Here is a 16,829-nt window from a genome sequence, read left to right on the forward strand (position 1 = left end):
CATATGGTTAATTGCTTTTTTATAGTGTATTCTTTACACCTGAAAAATTATTCTGGTAGCAGATAGATTTACTGTATAAGCAGTTTCAATTATGTAGTTGATATACTGAATGTACAGTGGTAAAATGGATTCTACGTTAACAGACAGCTGCTGGAATGCGTGCTGCTGTCCTTATGCTTCACTTGCCTACACAAAGTTACTTATTTCTATATGCACAACATTGCAGCTTACAAGATACAAACCAAGCTGAAAAGAACTAGTTCTTCATGCAATAAGTACAATAGTGTCAATAGGAATGTTAAAGTAGACTACTTTTCTTTAGATGATTATTCTTTTATAAATGTTATCCTTGTGGATATTTATGGAAAATAAAATATGAAAACAAGCACATCAGAAAGAAAGATGTAGTATACAATAGTAAAGTATTTAGACATTGCAAGCCAAAGTAAGGCCACTTATTTACAGTATTAAAGCCTCACTAAATGCAAAAAAAGATTAAAAAAAGAAAACGAAAAAGAAAAGCAACACTGCAAAGAAGACATTTAAGGTAAAATGTCTAAATTTGACAGCAAATGACAGGTCATTTACAGTTTCTTTTTTTTTTTTAATGCACACAGAACCCACTAAGGGTCTGCTTTGTGTTTGAGACAGAGGGGTTTGTCTGCTGTTTATTTTTTAACCAAGCTGGCAATGGATAATTTTCCACCAATTCAAACTGTGTCCCCCCAAAACACACATCAGACCCTTTGAGCCTGGTGTGTGCGCAAAAATTTGCAAAGTCCCCCTAACAATCTATACAGGCCCTTATTCCAAACATGCAGCATGGCTGATAAGACCTAGAACTATTTTCCAGGAGGGCTGCAATATAAGCCCTACCCCAAAAATAAGCCCTAGTTCAAGGTAATTGTGTGATTTTTGAGGAAACACGGTATAATCCTGTTACGGCGGTGTGCAGTGTGCTGTGTGTCTGTAGCGGTGTCAGGTGCCCTTTAATGCAGAGCGGCGCTCAGCTGATCTCACCGCTGGTCTCCTCTTCTCCCGCCTGTCTGTGTGGGATCTTGCCCCCCCCCCTTCCTTCACAGAGTTTGGCGGGTAATTGAAAGCACTGTACAGTGCGGAGCCTCTGGAATCAACGTGTGCGGTATGCAGCACGGATACTCAGGTCTCTTCTCCTGCCTGTCTGCGGGGAGCTTGGTCCCCCTTCCTTCACAGAGCTTTGGCGTGTCACTGAATCTACAGTGCAGAGCCTCTGCAATCAACATGTGTGTGGTATGCAGCATGGATACTATGGTCTCCACAAGGTATTTACAGTTTTTTTTCCTCACATGCTGGTGTGCCCTCTTCCCTGCTTCAAGCATTGCAGAGGGAGGGGGGCTGGGGTCCCTCGCTGGTGGCTGGGAGAGGTGGAGGAAGGCTGAGGTGTTTAGCACTGTTGAATTGCAGAATCACACACATTCTGTATTGTGTGCTACTACTGTAAAAGAAAGAATTTGGGCATTTTAAGTTTGTTCAAACTGTGGATTCCTGACAGACAGGGAGAGAGTGAATATTTTAAGACCTACCCCAAAAATAAGCCCTACTGAGTCTTTTGTTGCCAAAATTAATATAAGACCCGGGCTTATTTTCGGGGAAACAAGGTATATATATATATATATATATATATATATATATATATATATTTATATATATATATATATATGTATACAGTGCATGGTATATAATGCAGTGCAGAGTATATAATACAGTGGATTGAAGTTGTTAAAGTGAACCCTATGACAAAATTAAGAAAAAAAAGCCCCCCCAAATCCATAGCATGGCCTTTAGGCCTGGTATAGATTTTAAGGGGAACTCCACGCCAAAATGTAAAAAAACCCTTACCAGACCCTTATCTGTGAAAGCAGTCTGGCAGGTCAGGAAAGGGGGGACGAGCGAGCGCCCCCCCCCCCCCAAAACCATACCAGGCGGCTTGCCCTCAATATGGAAAGGGTGCTTTGGGGGGGACAAGTACCTCTTCCTGACAACCCTTGCCATTGGTTATCGGGGTCTGCAGGTGGGGGGGCTTATCGGAATCAACAAGGGGGTTAACAAGGGGGACCCCAGATCCTGCCCCCCTATGTGAATATCAGTACATTGTACCCCTTCCCATTCACTGAATAAAGTGTCAAAAAGACAGTTTTTGACAATTGCTTTATTAAACATTTCCATCTAACTTCAATCACGCTGCCCAATGGACCCGAAAAATAGAAATAAGCAACTGCTGTCTCTTGGTTGTTACAGTTGTTTGTGACGTTACCGAGTGACCCCACCCCCTTCTGACATCATGTGACATCAGACAGGGTGGGGTTATTTAATTACGTCAGCGGGTAATATATAGGACTGTCCTTGCCTATATATGAGCTGTCAAAGGGAAAAGACAGCAGTGGCCAGGAGGCCTACCATGGAGGCGGAATTTTGTTCTTTTTTTTTCTATTTTAACCACTTGACCATTGGGCACTTAAACCCCCTTCCTAACCAGACCAATTTTCAGCTTTCGGTGCTCTCACATTTTGAATGACAATTACTCATACAACACTATACCCATATGACATTTTTGTAATTTTTTTCCCACAAATAGAGTTTGCTTTTGGTGGTATTTAATCACGGCTGGGTTTTTTATTTTTTGTGATATAAAAGAAAAAAGCCTGAAAATTTGCCTCGTTTCTGTTATAAAATTTAGCAAATTAGTAATTTTTCTTCCAAAATTTTGGCCAAAATGTATACTGCTACATATCTTTGGTAAAAAATAATTCAAATCTGTGTATATTATTTGGGCTTTGTGAAAGTTATAGAGTTCACAAGCTATGGTGCCAATATCTGAAAATGTATCACACCTGAAGTACTACTGACAGCATTTCTTGAGACCCTAACATGCCAGGAAAGTACAATTACCCCCCAAATGACCCCTTTTTGGAAAGTAGACATTCCAATGTATTTAGCAAGAGGCATGGTGAGTTTTTTGAAGTTGTAATTTTTGCAAAATCGAGATTTGTTTATCTTTTTTTTTTCACCAAATTGTCATATTAGCAGGTTATTTCTCACACACAGCATATGCATACCACAAATGACACCCCAAAACACATTCTGCTTTTACTCCTGAGTATGGCCATACCACATGTGTGAGACTTTTACACAGCATGGCCACATACAGAGGTCCAACATGCATGGAGCACCTTCAGGCGTTCTAGGAGCATAAATTACACATCTAATTTCATGACTACCTCTTGCACTTTTGAAGGCCTTGGAGCACCAGGACAATGGAAACGCCCCAAAAATAACCCCATTTTGGAAAGAAAACACCCCATCGTATAATCTATGAGGCATAATGAGTCTTTTGAACATGTCATTTTTTTCTGAAAGTTTTTGGAAAATGTGGAAAGAAAAGTAAAATGCATTTTTTTACACTAAGTTGTCCATTCAGACAATATTTCTAACACATAGCATGTACATACCAAACATGACACCCCAAAAGAGATTCTCCTAGTCCTCCTGAGTATGGTAATACCACATTTTGGAGACTTCCACAGCCTGGCCACATACAGAGGCTGAGTATGTCTGGGTACTGCTAAGTATGGCTGGGTACTGCTGAGTATGGCTCTGTACAGCAGAGTATGGCTGGGTACGGCAGTGGTATCACAGAGTATGGCAGGGTACATCTGGGTATCACCAAGTATGGCTGGGTATGGCTGGGTAGCACTGAGTATGGCAGAGTATGGCTGGGTATCGCAGATTATTCCTGGGTACGGCTGAGTATGGCTGGGTATCACTGAGTATGGCTGGGTATGGCTGAGTATTGCTGGGCATCACCGAGTATGGCTGGGTATCAATGAGTATGGCTGGGTATGGCTGAGTATGGCTGGGTATCACCGACTATGGCCGGGTATGGCTGAGTATGGCTGGGTATGGCAGGGTAACATTGAGTATGGCTGGGTATGGCTGAGTATGGCTGGGTATCGCAGAGTATGGCTGGGTATCGCCGAGTATGGCTGGGTATCACTGAGTATTGCTGGGTATCGCCGGGTATGGCTGGGTATAGCTGAGTATGTCTGGGGTGGATGGGATGGATAGCTGAGCATGGCTGAGTATGGAGGGATGGCTGAGCATGGATGGATGGCAGAGTATGCAGAGTATGGATGGATGGCAGAGTATGCAGAGTATGGATGGATGACAGAGTATGCAGAGTATGGATGGATAGCAGAGTATGCAGGGATGGCAGAGTATGCAGGGATGGATGGATGGCAGAGTATGCAGGGATGGCAGATTATGCAGGGATGGCAGAGTATCCAGGGATGGATGGATGGCAGAGTATGCAAGGATGGATGGCAGAGTATGCAGGGATGGCAGAGTATGAAGGGATGGATGGATGGCAGAGCATGCAGGGATGGCAGAGTATGCAGGGATGGATGGTTGGCAGAGTATGCAGGGATGGATGGATGGCAGAGTATGCAGGGATGGCAGAATATGCAGAGATGGATGTGGCTCTGTGTCACAGAGCAGCGCTGTGGGCACTACACATGTACTGATAGGTATAAAGAGAGCAGAGGGGAACCGGACATGACGCCGGTTTGTTTACAAGTGATCGCTCTGTCATTTGACGGAACGATCACGTGGTTAATGGCTGCTGTCAGCTGCCATTTACCATGATGCACTGGGTCCTCTGGACCCGGCGGTCACAGATACTCCAGTGTGCGCTCCCCAGGGGGTGCATGGGAGCGCGATTATTGGAGGACGTCAATGTACGCCCTCCGAGAGTTATTGAGCCACACTGTAGCCATCATTCGGCTATAGTGCTGTTGGCAAGCTGTCCATAAAGGATTTTTCAAAAACTGTCTATTGTGGTTTTTACTTTTTGACAATTTTTTGGGTGAATTGGTAGGGGTACAATGTACCCAATACCCATTCACATAGGGAGAGAGTGGGATCTGAGAGTGCCCTTGTTAATGGGGGCTTCCAGATTCTGATAAGCCCCCCCCGCCCGCAGACCCCGAAAACCAATGGCCAGGGTTGTCGGGAAGAGGCTCTTGTCCCCATCAATATGGGGACGAGGTGCTTTGGGGGGCATCCGAAAGCAGCCTCCCCATGTTGAGGGCAAGTGGCCTGGTATGGTTCAAGAGGGGGCGCTCGCTTGTCCCCCCCATCCTGACCTCCAGGCTGCATGCTCGGATAAGGGTCTGGTATAGATTTTGAGAGGCCCCACACCAATTTTTTTTTATTCTAATGTGAAGTTCCCCTTAAAATCCATACCAGACCCAAAGGGCCTAGTATGGACTGGGGGGACTGCATGACATTTTTTCCTTGATTTTTTATCTATATTGCCAGGAACCGGCAATAAATTACAGCCACGAGCAAGTTTACATGACATTATTTCCTTTAGAAATGTAATTTTGCTGCAGCACTGTTCTACACATCACACAGAGTCTAAGGGGACCCCCCAGGCATGATATTTAAATGAATATTTTGTTTTTACTATTTCACTTTTAGAGTTATTAAAATCCCTGCTCCTAAAAAAACAGCCATTTGAAAAATATGCATTGATACATGTCCCCTAGAGCAGTACCCGGGTCCCCATACACTTTTTTTGGCAATAACTTGCATATAAGCCTATAAACTGAGCACTTTTGTTTTTTCATGTTCGCGTCCCATAGACTTTAAAAGGGTTTTGTTTATCACTCGAACGTTTGGCCTGTTCGCCTGTTCGCCTGTTCTGGTGCGAATCGAACCGGGGGTGTTAGGCCCACCCTTAATGGCTGACCAAAAAGCAAAAAGGGGGGAGACAAGTTTGCGCTCCCCCTGAACCATACCAGGTCACACGCCCTCAATGCCTCTGACAAAGCACTTTGTCCCAATGTTGGTAAACACAAGGGTATCATCCCACAACCCTGACTGGTAGTTGTGGGTGTCTGCGGACAGGAGGCATATCAGAATCTGGAAAACCCCTTTCCGTAGTGGAGGAGCACTCCAATGTGACTATTTTCAGATGAAAATTAGGCTTTTTGCATTTAAAGCCGTACAAGCTTTTTTATCAAACGTAATAAGCCTGTTGTGACTGGCAAATAGAAACTGCCCAGTTATTTGCTGTGACCAATCTCTATTAACCTTAAGAGACAACAGACGATACAACAGTGTAGAACTGGCCAGTAACAGTACATCTTTAATAAGGGAGAATTGGCTGAAATGTACAAGAAAAGTACAAGCTGGTATTGTACTACAATAATTAGGAGACCACAGATGACACAGCAGTGTATAATGGCCAGCAGCAGGACAATTTCAATAAACAAGGCTAGGCTCAAATTTACTAGAGACAAAGAGCACAACCTGGTGCTTTGCGATTGTCTGCGACCAAGGCCCATCATTCACAGGTAATCACTCCCCCCCTGGTTCCCCCACATGTAATCACTAATGGCCCAGTTTGCAAGTGTGAGGCCTTACAGACTAAAATTTACTAGAGACAAAGGGGCAGATCCACAAAGAGAGTACGCCGGCGTATCTAGTGATACGCCGGCGTACTTTCAAATTTCCTGCATCATATCTTTGTTTTGAATCCTCGAAACAACATACGACGGCATCTGGGTTAGATCCGACAGGCGTACGTCTTCGTACGCCTTCGGATCCTAGATGCAATTCTTCGGCATCTGCTGGGTGGCGTTCCCGTCGTATTCCGCGTCGAGTATGCAAATTAGCTATTTCCGACGATCCACGAACGTACGAGCGGCTGTCGCATTCTTTTACGTCGTTTCCGTTCGGGTTTTTTCGGCGTATAGTTAAAGCTGCTATTTGGTGGCGTATGCAATGTTAAGTATGGCCGTCGTTCCCGCGTCGAATTTGAAAATATTTTATTTTGTTTGCGTAAGTCGTCCGGGAATGGGGCAGGACGTAATTTACGTCCACGTCAAAACAATGACGTCCTTGCGACGTGATTTAGCGCAATGCACGGCGGGAAATTTAGGGACGGCGCATGCGCAGTTTGTTCGGCGTGGGGACGCGCTTCATTTAAATGAAACACGCCCCCTTCTCGCCGATTTGAATTACGCGCCGTTACACCGCGAGAGATACACTACGCCGCCGTAACTTACGGCGCAAATTCTTTGTGGATTCAAAGATTAAAAAAGTAAGTTACAGCGGCGTAGCGTATCTCACATACGCTGCGCCCATGCAATTGTACGAGGATCTGCCCCAAAGATCGTAGACAGGTGTTTTACAGTAATTAAGAGACCAGAGATGATCCAGTGGTGTAAAACTGGCCAGCAGCAGAACAATTTTAATGAGTGAGACTAGGCCCAAATTTACTAGAGCGCAGACTGGGAATTTACTAAAATTAGAATACCTTAGAAGACACAGCTGTGTAAAATTGGCCAGCAGTACAGTTTAATCAGGAATAATAGGTCTAATGAATGTATGCCTAACCTTTTAGGGGAGTGTAGTGAATATGAGTGATAAATATAATAATAATAATAATAATAATACAGTAAAACCTTGGATAGTGAGCATAATTTGTTCCGGAAGCATGCTTATTATCTAAAGCACTTGTATATCAAAGCAAATTTCCCCATAAGAAATAATGGAAACCTGAAAAGCCATCTAACCTAAAATAAAAGCCCTATCAACATAAAAAAAAATGCACCCCCAAAATACTGTATTTATTGGCATATAACACTCACTTTTTTACCCTGAAAATGGGGGATAAACTATGCCTGCGTGTTATACGCAGGGGGCTGTGGAAAGTATTTTTCCTGAAACTTCCCTCTTAAAGTTAGGGTGCGTGTTATACGCCTGTGCATGTTATACGCCGATAAATACGGTAAATAAAAACCCACTGGTGTTTAGAGCTGGGGCTGTATGATGATTTCCTGTGGTATAGCCACATACATTTAGAAGACATTTTCTATAAACACCTAACATTTTAAATGAATAGCCCTGTTCTTGTTTGTGCTTCTGAAATTCCATGACACCTTCCTGCGGTGCAGATGCACTTTGATACAGTATGATACGATATGATATATTGCTGTGGCAGTTATTTATGCTGCAAAAGCAGAATGAGTTGATAGGTTTGGCATACTGTTGGCAGAGTAGATTTTAAAGTGCAGCTGAACTCAAAAAGTTAAGATTTGCTATGCTAAGAAAAGCTTATAAATATTAAAAGTGTCTGAGCAGTAAAAAAGCTTATTTTCTCCTTGAATTCCCCCTACAAAGTATAGTGTACTCACTGGCATATACAGGTAAGTGTGCTTTAGTACTCTGCTTACCTGTTAAGGGCAGTACAAAACAAAAAAGCGTGGAAAGTAAGAGAATCTGAATATTGTGCTTAGCACTTTGGTTCTTTTTAAAGCAAATGCTAAATTTTTTGATTTATGTTTTGGATAGCACAAGATGTTCAAAATTCCTTTTAAGAGTCGGTTCACACTAGGGCGACACGACTTCCAGCGCGACTTTCAGAGCCGACTCCGACACGACTTGAACATGAATCACAGGGCGATCTGGGGCGATTTACAACACAACTTGAAGTCGTCTCCAGGACAGGAGACTTTCCAGTGGCCAATAAAACAACCATCAGCTCTGGGAGAGGGAGGGGGAGGGAGGGAGGCAGGAGAGGTTTGCCTGAGAAATATATGTTATCTTCCTGGAAAGTCGCTTCAGTTAAGACAGTGATCAGACTTCTGAGACGACTTCCATTGAAATCAATGGGTACAAATCGCCTACAAGTCGGATTGAAGTAGTACAGGAACCTTTTCTGAAGTTGGATCGCCTTGAGTCATGTGTATTAACACCGCTCCCATTCATTTCCTTTGTTTTTCTCTACAGCGCGACTTGGGACGACTTGAGGCGACATGAAGTCGGATCGCAAGTCGCCCCAGTGTGAACCGGCTCTAAGACTTTTATTTTGCAATCTGTGTCTCAATATTGAATTTTGATTTACTTCCTGTAGACACAAAAGGAAGCAATGGGAAGAGTTCTCTCTATTCCTGTTCTGTTTTTACAATGGTCACCAGCATAAACAGAGAAGCCAACGTATTGTCCCAATGACAAGGAAAATGCATGTTACCCAGTGTTGTTGATTTTGTGTATTTAAAAGTACTTTGATAATACAATATATGCAAGACCGCAATCAAGGGGAGACACAGAATTTTTTTTTAATGAAAAACAGCTGTATGGTTCTATCCACAGCAAGCCACAAATTTCCACATTTGTCAGATCAGCATAACTGGCAGCTCAATAAACATCGTATCAAGGTCACAAATGTGAGGGAGTGAAAAAAATGTGTTTGCGTGTGTTGGATGACGACCAATCTTTATAACAGGAATATATTGTATATGTACAGCTTCTAAAGAACAATGATGTACTTATCACTAAAGACTAGAATAGAACTGGGCACTATTTACAAAGAATATCCCTTTAAAATCATAGCTACTGTAGTATGTAATAAGAAGTGATGAATAATATCACATAGAAATGCTTTGTGTGGAAATCCCTGGCTATTTACATGCTGTAATCTGAATGGGATAAAAGAAAACCACTAAAAGATGAATTAATGCAATAGCACATTCCCTACCTGACAAAACACATGTATAAAATAATGTAAAAACCTTGTGTGTACAAAAACCTGTCTTTATACAGTGATAAATAGATCCTATTAGCTGGACTTCAGGCTCCTACCGAAGTTTATTGAACTACGCAGTTTTTCAATAAAATTGTTAATATGTTTCTGGTGGACACAGATCATTTGCAATAGAGGTTTAGAGTTAAGAGTTTTTATGCTAATAAAAGGGGGAATATGCAGACATGCAAAATGTGGTGGCATTCATTATAAAACGCATTGATGTATTAATGCTAAGTTGCTTATAATCAAAGGGCTGCTTTTTACATTTTTTTTTCTGTTCCTGAATCATTTTGATGTAGAGAGCTTGATGAGTTAGCAATAAATTAAATAGCTCTGCTGCTGTCCAAGGAAGCATACGCGTCAGCATTGGATGGAAACATAGCCACTGTAGGATCAATTTTACACATTTAAATTATGTTTTGTTTATGTTTTTCTTAGCGCTAATATTAAAAGTGTAATATTGAAAAAAAAGTGTATGCTTTAAGAAACTGAAATAAATAATTATATCAAGTATAAATTGTAATTTATAATTTGATAAGGCTACTATTGTTCATGTATGTAAAAAAATGATTGTGCACAGCATGTACATAATATGTTTGCATAATGATTTTTACAAGTAGAGACCAGACAATCCACCAGTACAAATCTGGCTATGCCATCGGTTTTATGGACTTGCCATCTGTGGATAAAACCAGTATTCTACTGCATTTGGAAGGTATTTAAAGCCCATAATATGGTAAAACATTATCTTTCTCTCACCCCTCCCTCCTGTCCCATTCTAACCCATTTAACAATAATAAAAAAAAAAACACACATTTAGGTCCACCATCCAGCTCCAGGCTGATAGGGGTAATTCAAAACTGCAGTTGTGCCTACACCATTTGGCTCCCTTGCACTCATATCATCATTCTGGTCTATCATCTTGATCTTGATCACTAGACAGCCAATAGCGGGGGGGGGGTGTTCACATCATTTAGGAAGGTAGGTGGAGGAGATACTGAACTTAGATGATGCCTGAACAAAGTGCTGCACTTCTGGAGAGAAAAACAGATGAAGGCATTGACAGGGGGGTACAATGATCTCTGTGAGTAAAAAATACTTAAAGCGGAGTTCCACCTAAAAATGGAACTTCCGCTTAACCCACTCCTCGCCCCCTTACATGCCACATTTGGCATGTAATTTTTTTTGGGGGGGGAGTGGGGGCTCCAGGAGAAGGGGACTTCCTGTCTTCCGCCGAGGGGCTGGAAAGGCGATAAGCTTAATCGCCTTTTCACAGCCCCTCCCTGTAGGCGAGCGCCTGTCCAATCGGATGGCGCTGCGCCGCTCGCGCATGCGCACTGCCGCTGGCGCATGCGCAGGGGGTGCCCGGCTGGCGAGGGGGGGCGAGGAGCAGAGCCCCGGCAGGCGCGTCGCTGGAGCCGTGGAGCAGGTAAGTGTCTGTTTATTAAAAGCCAGCAGCTACACTTTTTGTAGCTGCTGACTTTTAATAAACTTAAAAAAAAGGTGTAAAACCCCTTTAAAGGGATTGTAAAAACCTCCTGTCATTCAACAGCCACCCCTTTTACTTACCTGAGCCCCATAATTCCTATGATGGGAATGAGCACACCAGCTCTGGCCGGTGTCTCGTGTCCTGATTGGATAGATTGATAGCAGCCCAGCCATTTGCTCCCACTGCTGTCAATCAAATCCAATGATGCAGGCACCAGGAGGCAGGGCCGAGTCCTGCTGTCTGTGTCAATATACGCAGCAGCAGGAGAGCGCTTCTCCGACGGGGCACTTAAAAAAAGGAGGAGCCTCCAGCACCACTGAGGGACCCTAGAAGAGGAGGATCAGGGCCACTATGTGCAAAACCAACTGCAAAGAAGAGGTAAGTATGATATGTTTGTTATTTTAAAAAAAAAAACTAAAAAAAAGTAATCCTTTAAATGTTACACTTAAAATTAATTAACATGCATACACTAAACATGAACATTTTTTTTTTTGCTAGATCCACTTTAAGGCTAGGTATGCTATGACCCAGCTAGTAGAAGTGAAAAGATCTGACTAAAAAAGTAAAGTTTGTGAAGGCCTTCTTTCAGAACTGTATACTGGGGATGTTTTTTTTTTAATAATTAAATATCTACCTATGCAAGGGGTGAATGCTGTACATTTTATCTAGCTCAATATTACAATAATTGAACATATTTCCTTCTTCCTAGTTATCATGCAAAAGAAATAGCGTTGCTATCATCTACTAAAACTGAGTAAATCTTTCAAAGCTCCAAGCAAGCATGTTATCTGTTTCTTCAATCCACCACTGAGTTCACTGTTTAAATTGTTTTTATTTCTAGACAATAGTTCCATTGTGCCTAAATGAAAGTAGTTTAGTAAATGGGCCCTAGGGATAGGTAATATATCACACTCACAAGTGCTTAAGACCATGGTATATTTGCAACTTAAAAAAAAAGCACTATAATCCTCAGTTAACATTTCAGAAGATTACTTGTTTAGAAAAATGATTATGTGCAATATTCTTTTTTTTTACTATTTGTAAAACATAAAAGTACCAATAAGTGAGATAATTTTTTCATATATAATAGGGAAACAATAGGAGTTAAGTAGTGGGAAATAAATGCACATTAAGAGGAGTAAACATGAAAAAAAATAGGGGAATTAGAATCTATTTGGAATCATTTCCCAGACATCGCTGAAGAAAGAGCCCATTACGGATTGTAGCATGTCACCTGTTAAGGCCATTCAGATGTTATAAGGAGTATACTGTTTCATGCGTTTTCAGCTGGGGGGACCTCGTCTGCATTTGAATGAAACACTATTCAATATTACTAAGTAGAAGATTGTGTAAGTGATAGACATGTACATCCATACACCTGTGACCTATTTAAAATAGGCATGGCTTGTAATTTTCACAAGTTGCACTGGGAGCATCCATTTCATTAGTTTAACCCTTCTGAGGAACAATTTAAAACTATACTAAAACAGCACGTATTTTTCATTTTAAAGTGTATGTATAGTCAAAACTGTTTTGGTGACAACTGTCTAAAAAGGGGAATTCTCCTTACTTTGTAGACATTTCCTCACCCTTCCTGTTGCGTATTCAGAACAAGAAGTAGAGGGAAATCAAGAAAAGTTTTGGCTATACATACTTTTTATGGAAACTATGAATTAATTAAAAACAACTTTTTGTATTAAAGTGGATGTAAACCCACTCTCATCCTTTCTAAACGACTGCCATAGTGCTGATCTATAAGGATAATAATGCCTCCTGCATGTATCCTTACCTGTCAAATGTCTCCCCTCTGTCTGTTATAAGAACTGAAAAACTGCAGATTCTGTGGGGAGGAATCTGTTGTCTGGAGCTCTGTGGGTGGAGTCGTGATGTCAGTAGACTCCCCTCCCTCCTCTACACTCCCCTTGTCAACATGCATTTTTTCCTCTGTATTCCTTTCACTAAATTCTGCTATGATCACTAACATCCAGTTAAAATCCAGAAAAGCAACCACGTGACTTCAGAAAAGGAGTGGGGGTGGGCTCCAGGCTAGTGCATGAGATATGTAAATAACCTGTCACTCACAGCAAGGAACGGACTAAGGTTTTTCTCTGTAAGTCCGTTTTATTTCACTGAACAATAAAAGAGGATTGCTCAGAGCTGGATTAACTCGGTGTGGAAAGACTGGGTACAGATGATAGGAAATCTTATACTGTACATTGTGACATAAAAAAAAAAAAAATCGGATTTACATCCACTTTAAAGCATCTTGTATGATTTTAAGCTTTTTAATAGCAGTGCAGTTTTTTTTTTTTTTTTGGTACAGGAATACTGTCACAAAGGTTTGTAGCACATGACATTTTGGCAACAGAAAATTGTACACGAGTAAGCGTTAGCAATCATTATACATATATCGTGCATATAATGTTTTAGCAAATCAATAATCAAACCTAAATACTAAGGGCCAGATTCACAAAAGGGATACGACGGCGTTTCTCCTGATACGCCGTCGTATCCCTGTTTCTATCTATGCGACTGATTCATAGAATCAGTTACGCATAGATATCCCTAAGATCCGACAGGTGTAATAGTTTTACACTGTCGGATCTTAGGATGCAGTACCGCGACCGCCGCTGGGGGGAGTTTGCGTCGTAAACCAGCGTCGGGTATGCAAATTAGGAGTTACGGCCCATCCACGACAGTTTTTCGCGTTCGCTACGTTGTCCGTAGTCAAGTTTCCCGTCGCAAAGTTAGTCGTTTTTTTTTGGTGCCCTAACTTTAGTCAGCAAGTGTATTGCTGTCTAAAGTATGGCCGTCGTTCCTGCGTCAAAATTCAAAATTTAATGTCGTTTGCGTAAGCCGTCCGGGAATACGGAAGTACGCTACGCGCGTCGCCGTTCAAAAAAATTACGTCACGGCGGGCAAAGCACGGCGGGAGTTAGGAAACTGAGCATGCGCAGTAGGTCCGGCGCGGGAGCGCGCCTAATTTAAATGGCACACGCCCATTTGAATTGGCCCGCCTTGCGCTGGAGGCCACAGGCGTAGTTTTCATCGCAAGTGCTTGGTGAATCAGGCACTTGCGATATAAAATTGCGGCGGTGTAACTTATCTAGGATAAGTTACGCCACCGCGATTCTACGTGAATCTGGCCCTAATAGTCCTTGAAACTGTCAACCCTTATCATGCATTTAATCCTTAACTTTAAAACTTGATGTGAAGGTATCCCAAAATAAGATGATACCTCATAGTCAAAAAGTCTGAAACAGCCATATATGGTTTGGAATAAATGGTTCTAAAAATTGTCTTTGCACTATACTCCAAGATGTGTATCTGGATGAAAGGACAAAAAAGGGATAATTTGCATTGCTCCATTCACTGTCCTTAAATGAGAAATAATACTCATGGGTTATGTGACGAATGAGACCTGAAAACACCTTCTATTCTAAGAGGGATTATACGTATTATTATTATATAAAAGAGATATCTACTTATGCATTTAAATAAGGTTACCAAAAGATTCTGGAGAGAGTAATCAACCCCATGACTGGTGGCTGACTTCTAAAAATAAACTAAATTAGTTTGAGGTTTAAGTAACAAAAAAAAAACGTATTTTCCTATGTCACTTTATGTGGCTTTAATACCCACCTCCATACCGGGCCTATTCTGGCACTTCTCTCCTACATGTACAAATCATAATTCTTTTGCTATAAAATTACTCAGAACCCCCAAACATTATATATGTTTTTTTTAGCAGACACCCTAGGGAATAAAATGGCGGTCATTGCAACTTTTTATCTTGCACTGTATTTGCGTAATAATTTTTCAAATGCCTTTTTTTTGTAAAAAAAATGATTTCATGAATTAAAAAAATTACAAAACAGTAAAGTTAGCTTAATTTTTTTGTAAAATATGAAAGATGATGAGGTCAATAAGACCCCACATCTCTCCTCCAGGCTGGAAAAAATGAGATTGTGAAAAAAAATCACAGATCTCATTCTTACTAGCCGCAATTGCGGTTTGTTTACTTACGGGTACCCGGGCGTGACGTCATCACATCGCGCCCGGGCCTCCAACGGTCATAGAGATGACTGGTGATGATCTGGTCACCAATCATCTCAATGCCTCCCATCCAGCGGACACGGCGATCATCTCTCCGGGCCCCCGATGGCATGGGAGAGCCCAGGGAAGCACCAGATGGCGGTGGGAGAGGGGGGATGTCCCCTCCCACCGCCTATAAGAACGATCAAGCGGCAGAACTGCCACTATGATTCTTATGGTGCGCAGGATCGCCGCCGGAACAAAATGATATCTGAATGATGCCTCTAGGTGCAGGCATCATTCAGATATCACCGCACAAATTACAGGACATCATATGACGTCCACCCGGGATAAGAGATCCCCCTTTTGGACGTCATATGACGGTGTGCGGTTTTGAAGTGGTTAAAGTAATTTTTAGGGCACAAAAACACAAAATATTACCCAATTATGGTCAAATATAAACAACGAGATTGTTCCAAGTAGATCCCTAACATGTCAAGATTTAAATTGTGCACCTGCAAAACCACATAGAAATGTATTCCCCGATATTTTCTTTAGGTGACATTAGCCCCTAGTGGTCATCATTTTAGAGTTAACTGTGAATAATGGCATTGGAATTATTGCTCTCCCTCTGGCATGCAAGGTGATATGTTTAACATGTGTATCACAAGCAACGTTTTTGCATGTAGGTCCCCCGGACTGGAGCATGCACATGGGGGAAGGGTTTAACTTTATTAATTAATACATTTTTTACTTTCACTAAACTTTGTTTATATCACATAGGGGACAAAAAGTCCCCTATGTTATACAATAGTTTTAGGACTAAGACATCCGGGATTCAAAAGACCTGCCTTCAATTGAAGCTAATAGAGCACAGATAATGCTCCAGTAGCTTCTACCCTGGCCGCAAGGGCCAGGGAAAGTGACACTAGAAAGTGATGTTTTACACTTTGCTTCAGAGTTAATTCTAGCTAGGGAAGATCAGAAAACGGATGTTCACTGGTCACCCACCCCTTAACCCAGCGACACCTGCTGTGCAGGTCCCAGGCCTACAGGGGGACATACTCCAGAGATCACAGATTGTGATCTGGTGGCTGTACAACTGACAGATTACTTTCATTAGAAAACCAAGAGCCACCAAGCATGTGTGTATAACTCCCTGCTGCCACCACCATATGACTTTTGGCAGTGGCAGTAAAATGGAGATCTGGTGGCTGTACAACTGCCAGATCCCTCTCTTTAGAAAATGAAGAGCCACCAAGCGTGTGAGTATAACTTCCTGTTGCCACCACCATATGACTTATGGCAGTGGCAGTAAAATAGTTAAAATGCAGTGGACTTATAGTTCTGGTGAGCTGAACGGAAAGAAAAATAATGCATCTTTCTTCAGTAAAATACCTACCTCACCACACCCCCCACATAATGGAGAAGAACAAAAGCACACCTGGTTGCAGTGTAGCTTTGGTGATAACCATGGCTCCCTCCATAGATATTGTGGAGAAAATTGTGTAACCACTCTAGAACAGATAGGATGTGTTTTGCAAGATAACTGTGTTTAAATGCTGCTGTGAAAAAGGACTGGTTATTATTCAAGGTATTGCACCATAGTAGTAACTCACTCAATTTTTCAGTTATTTATGTAACAGGACCTATTGTATTTTCCAATGCCAATAG

The sequence above is a fragment of the Rana temporaria genome, chromosome 4 (genome assembly GCF_905171775.1).
Source record: "Rana temporaria chromosome 4, aRanTem1.1, whole genome shotgun sequence".
NCBI classification, from domain to species: Eukaryota; Metazoa; Chordata; class Amphibia; order Anura; family Ranidae; genus Rana; species Rana temporaria.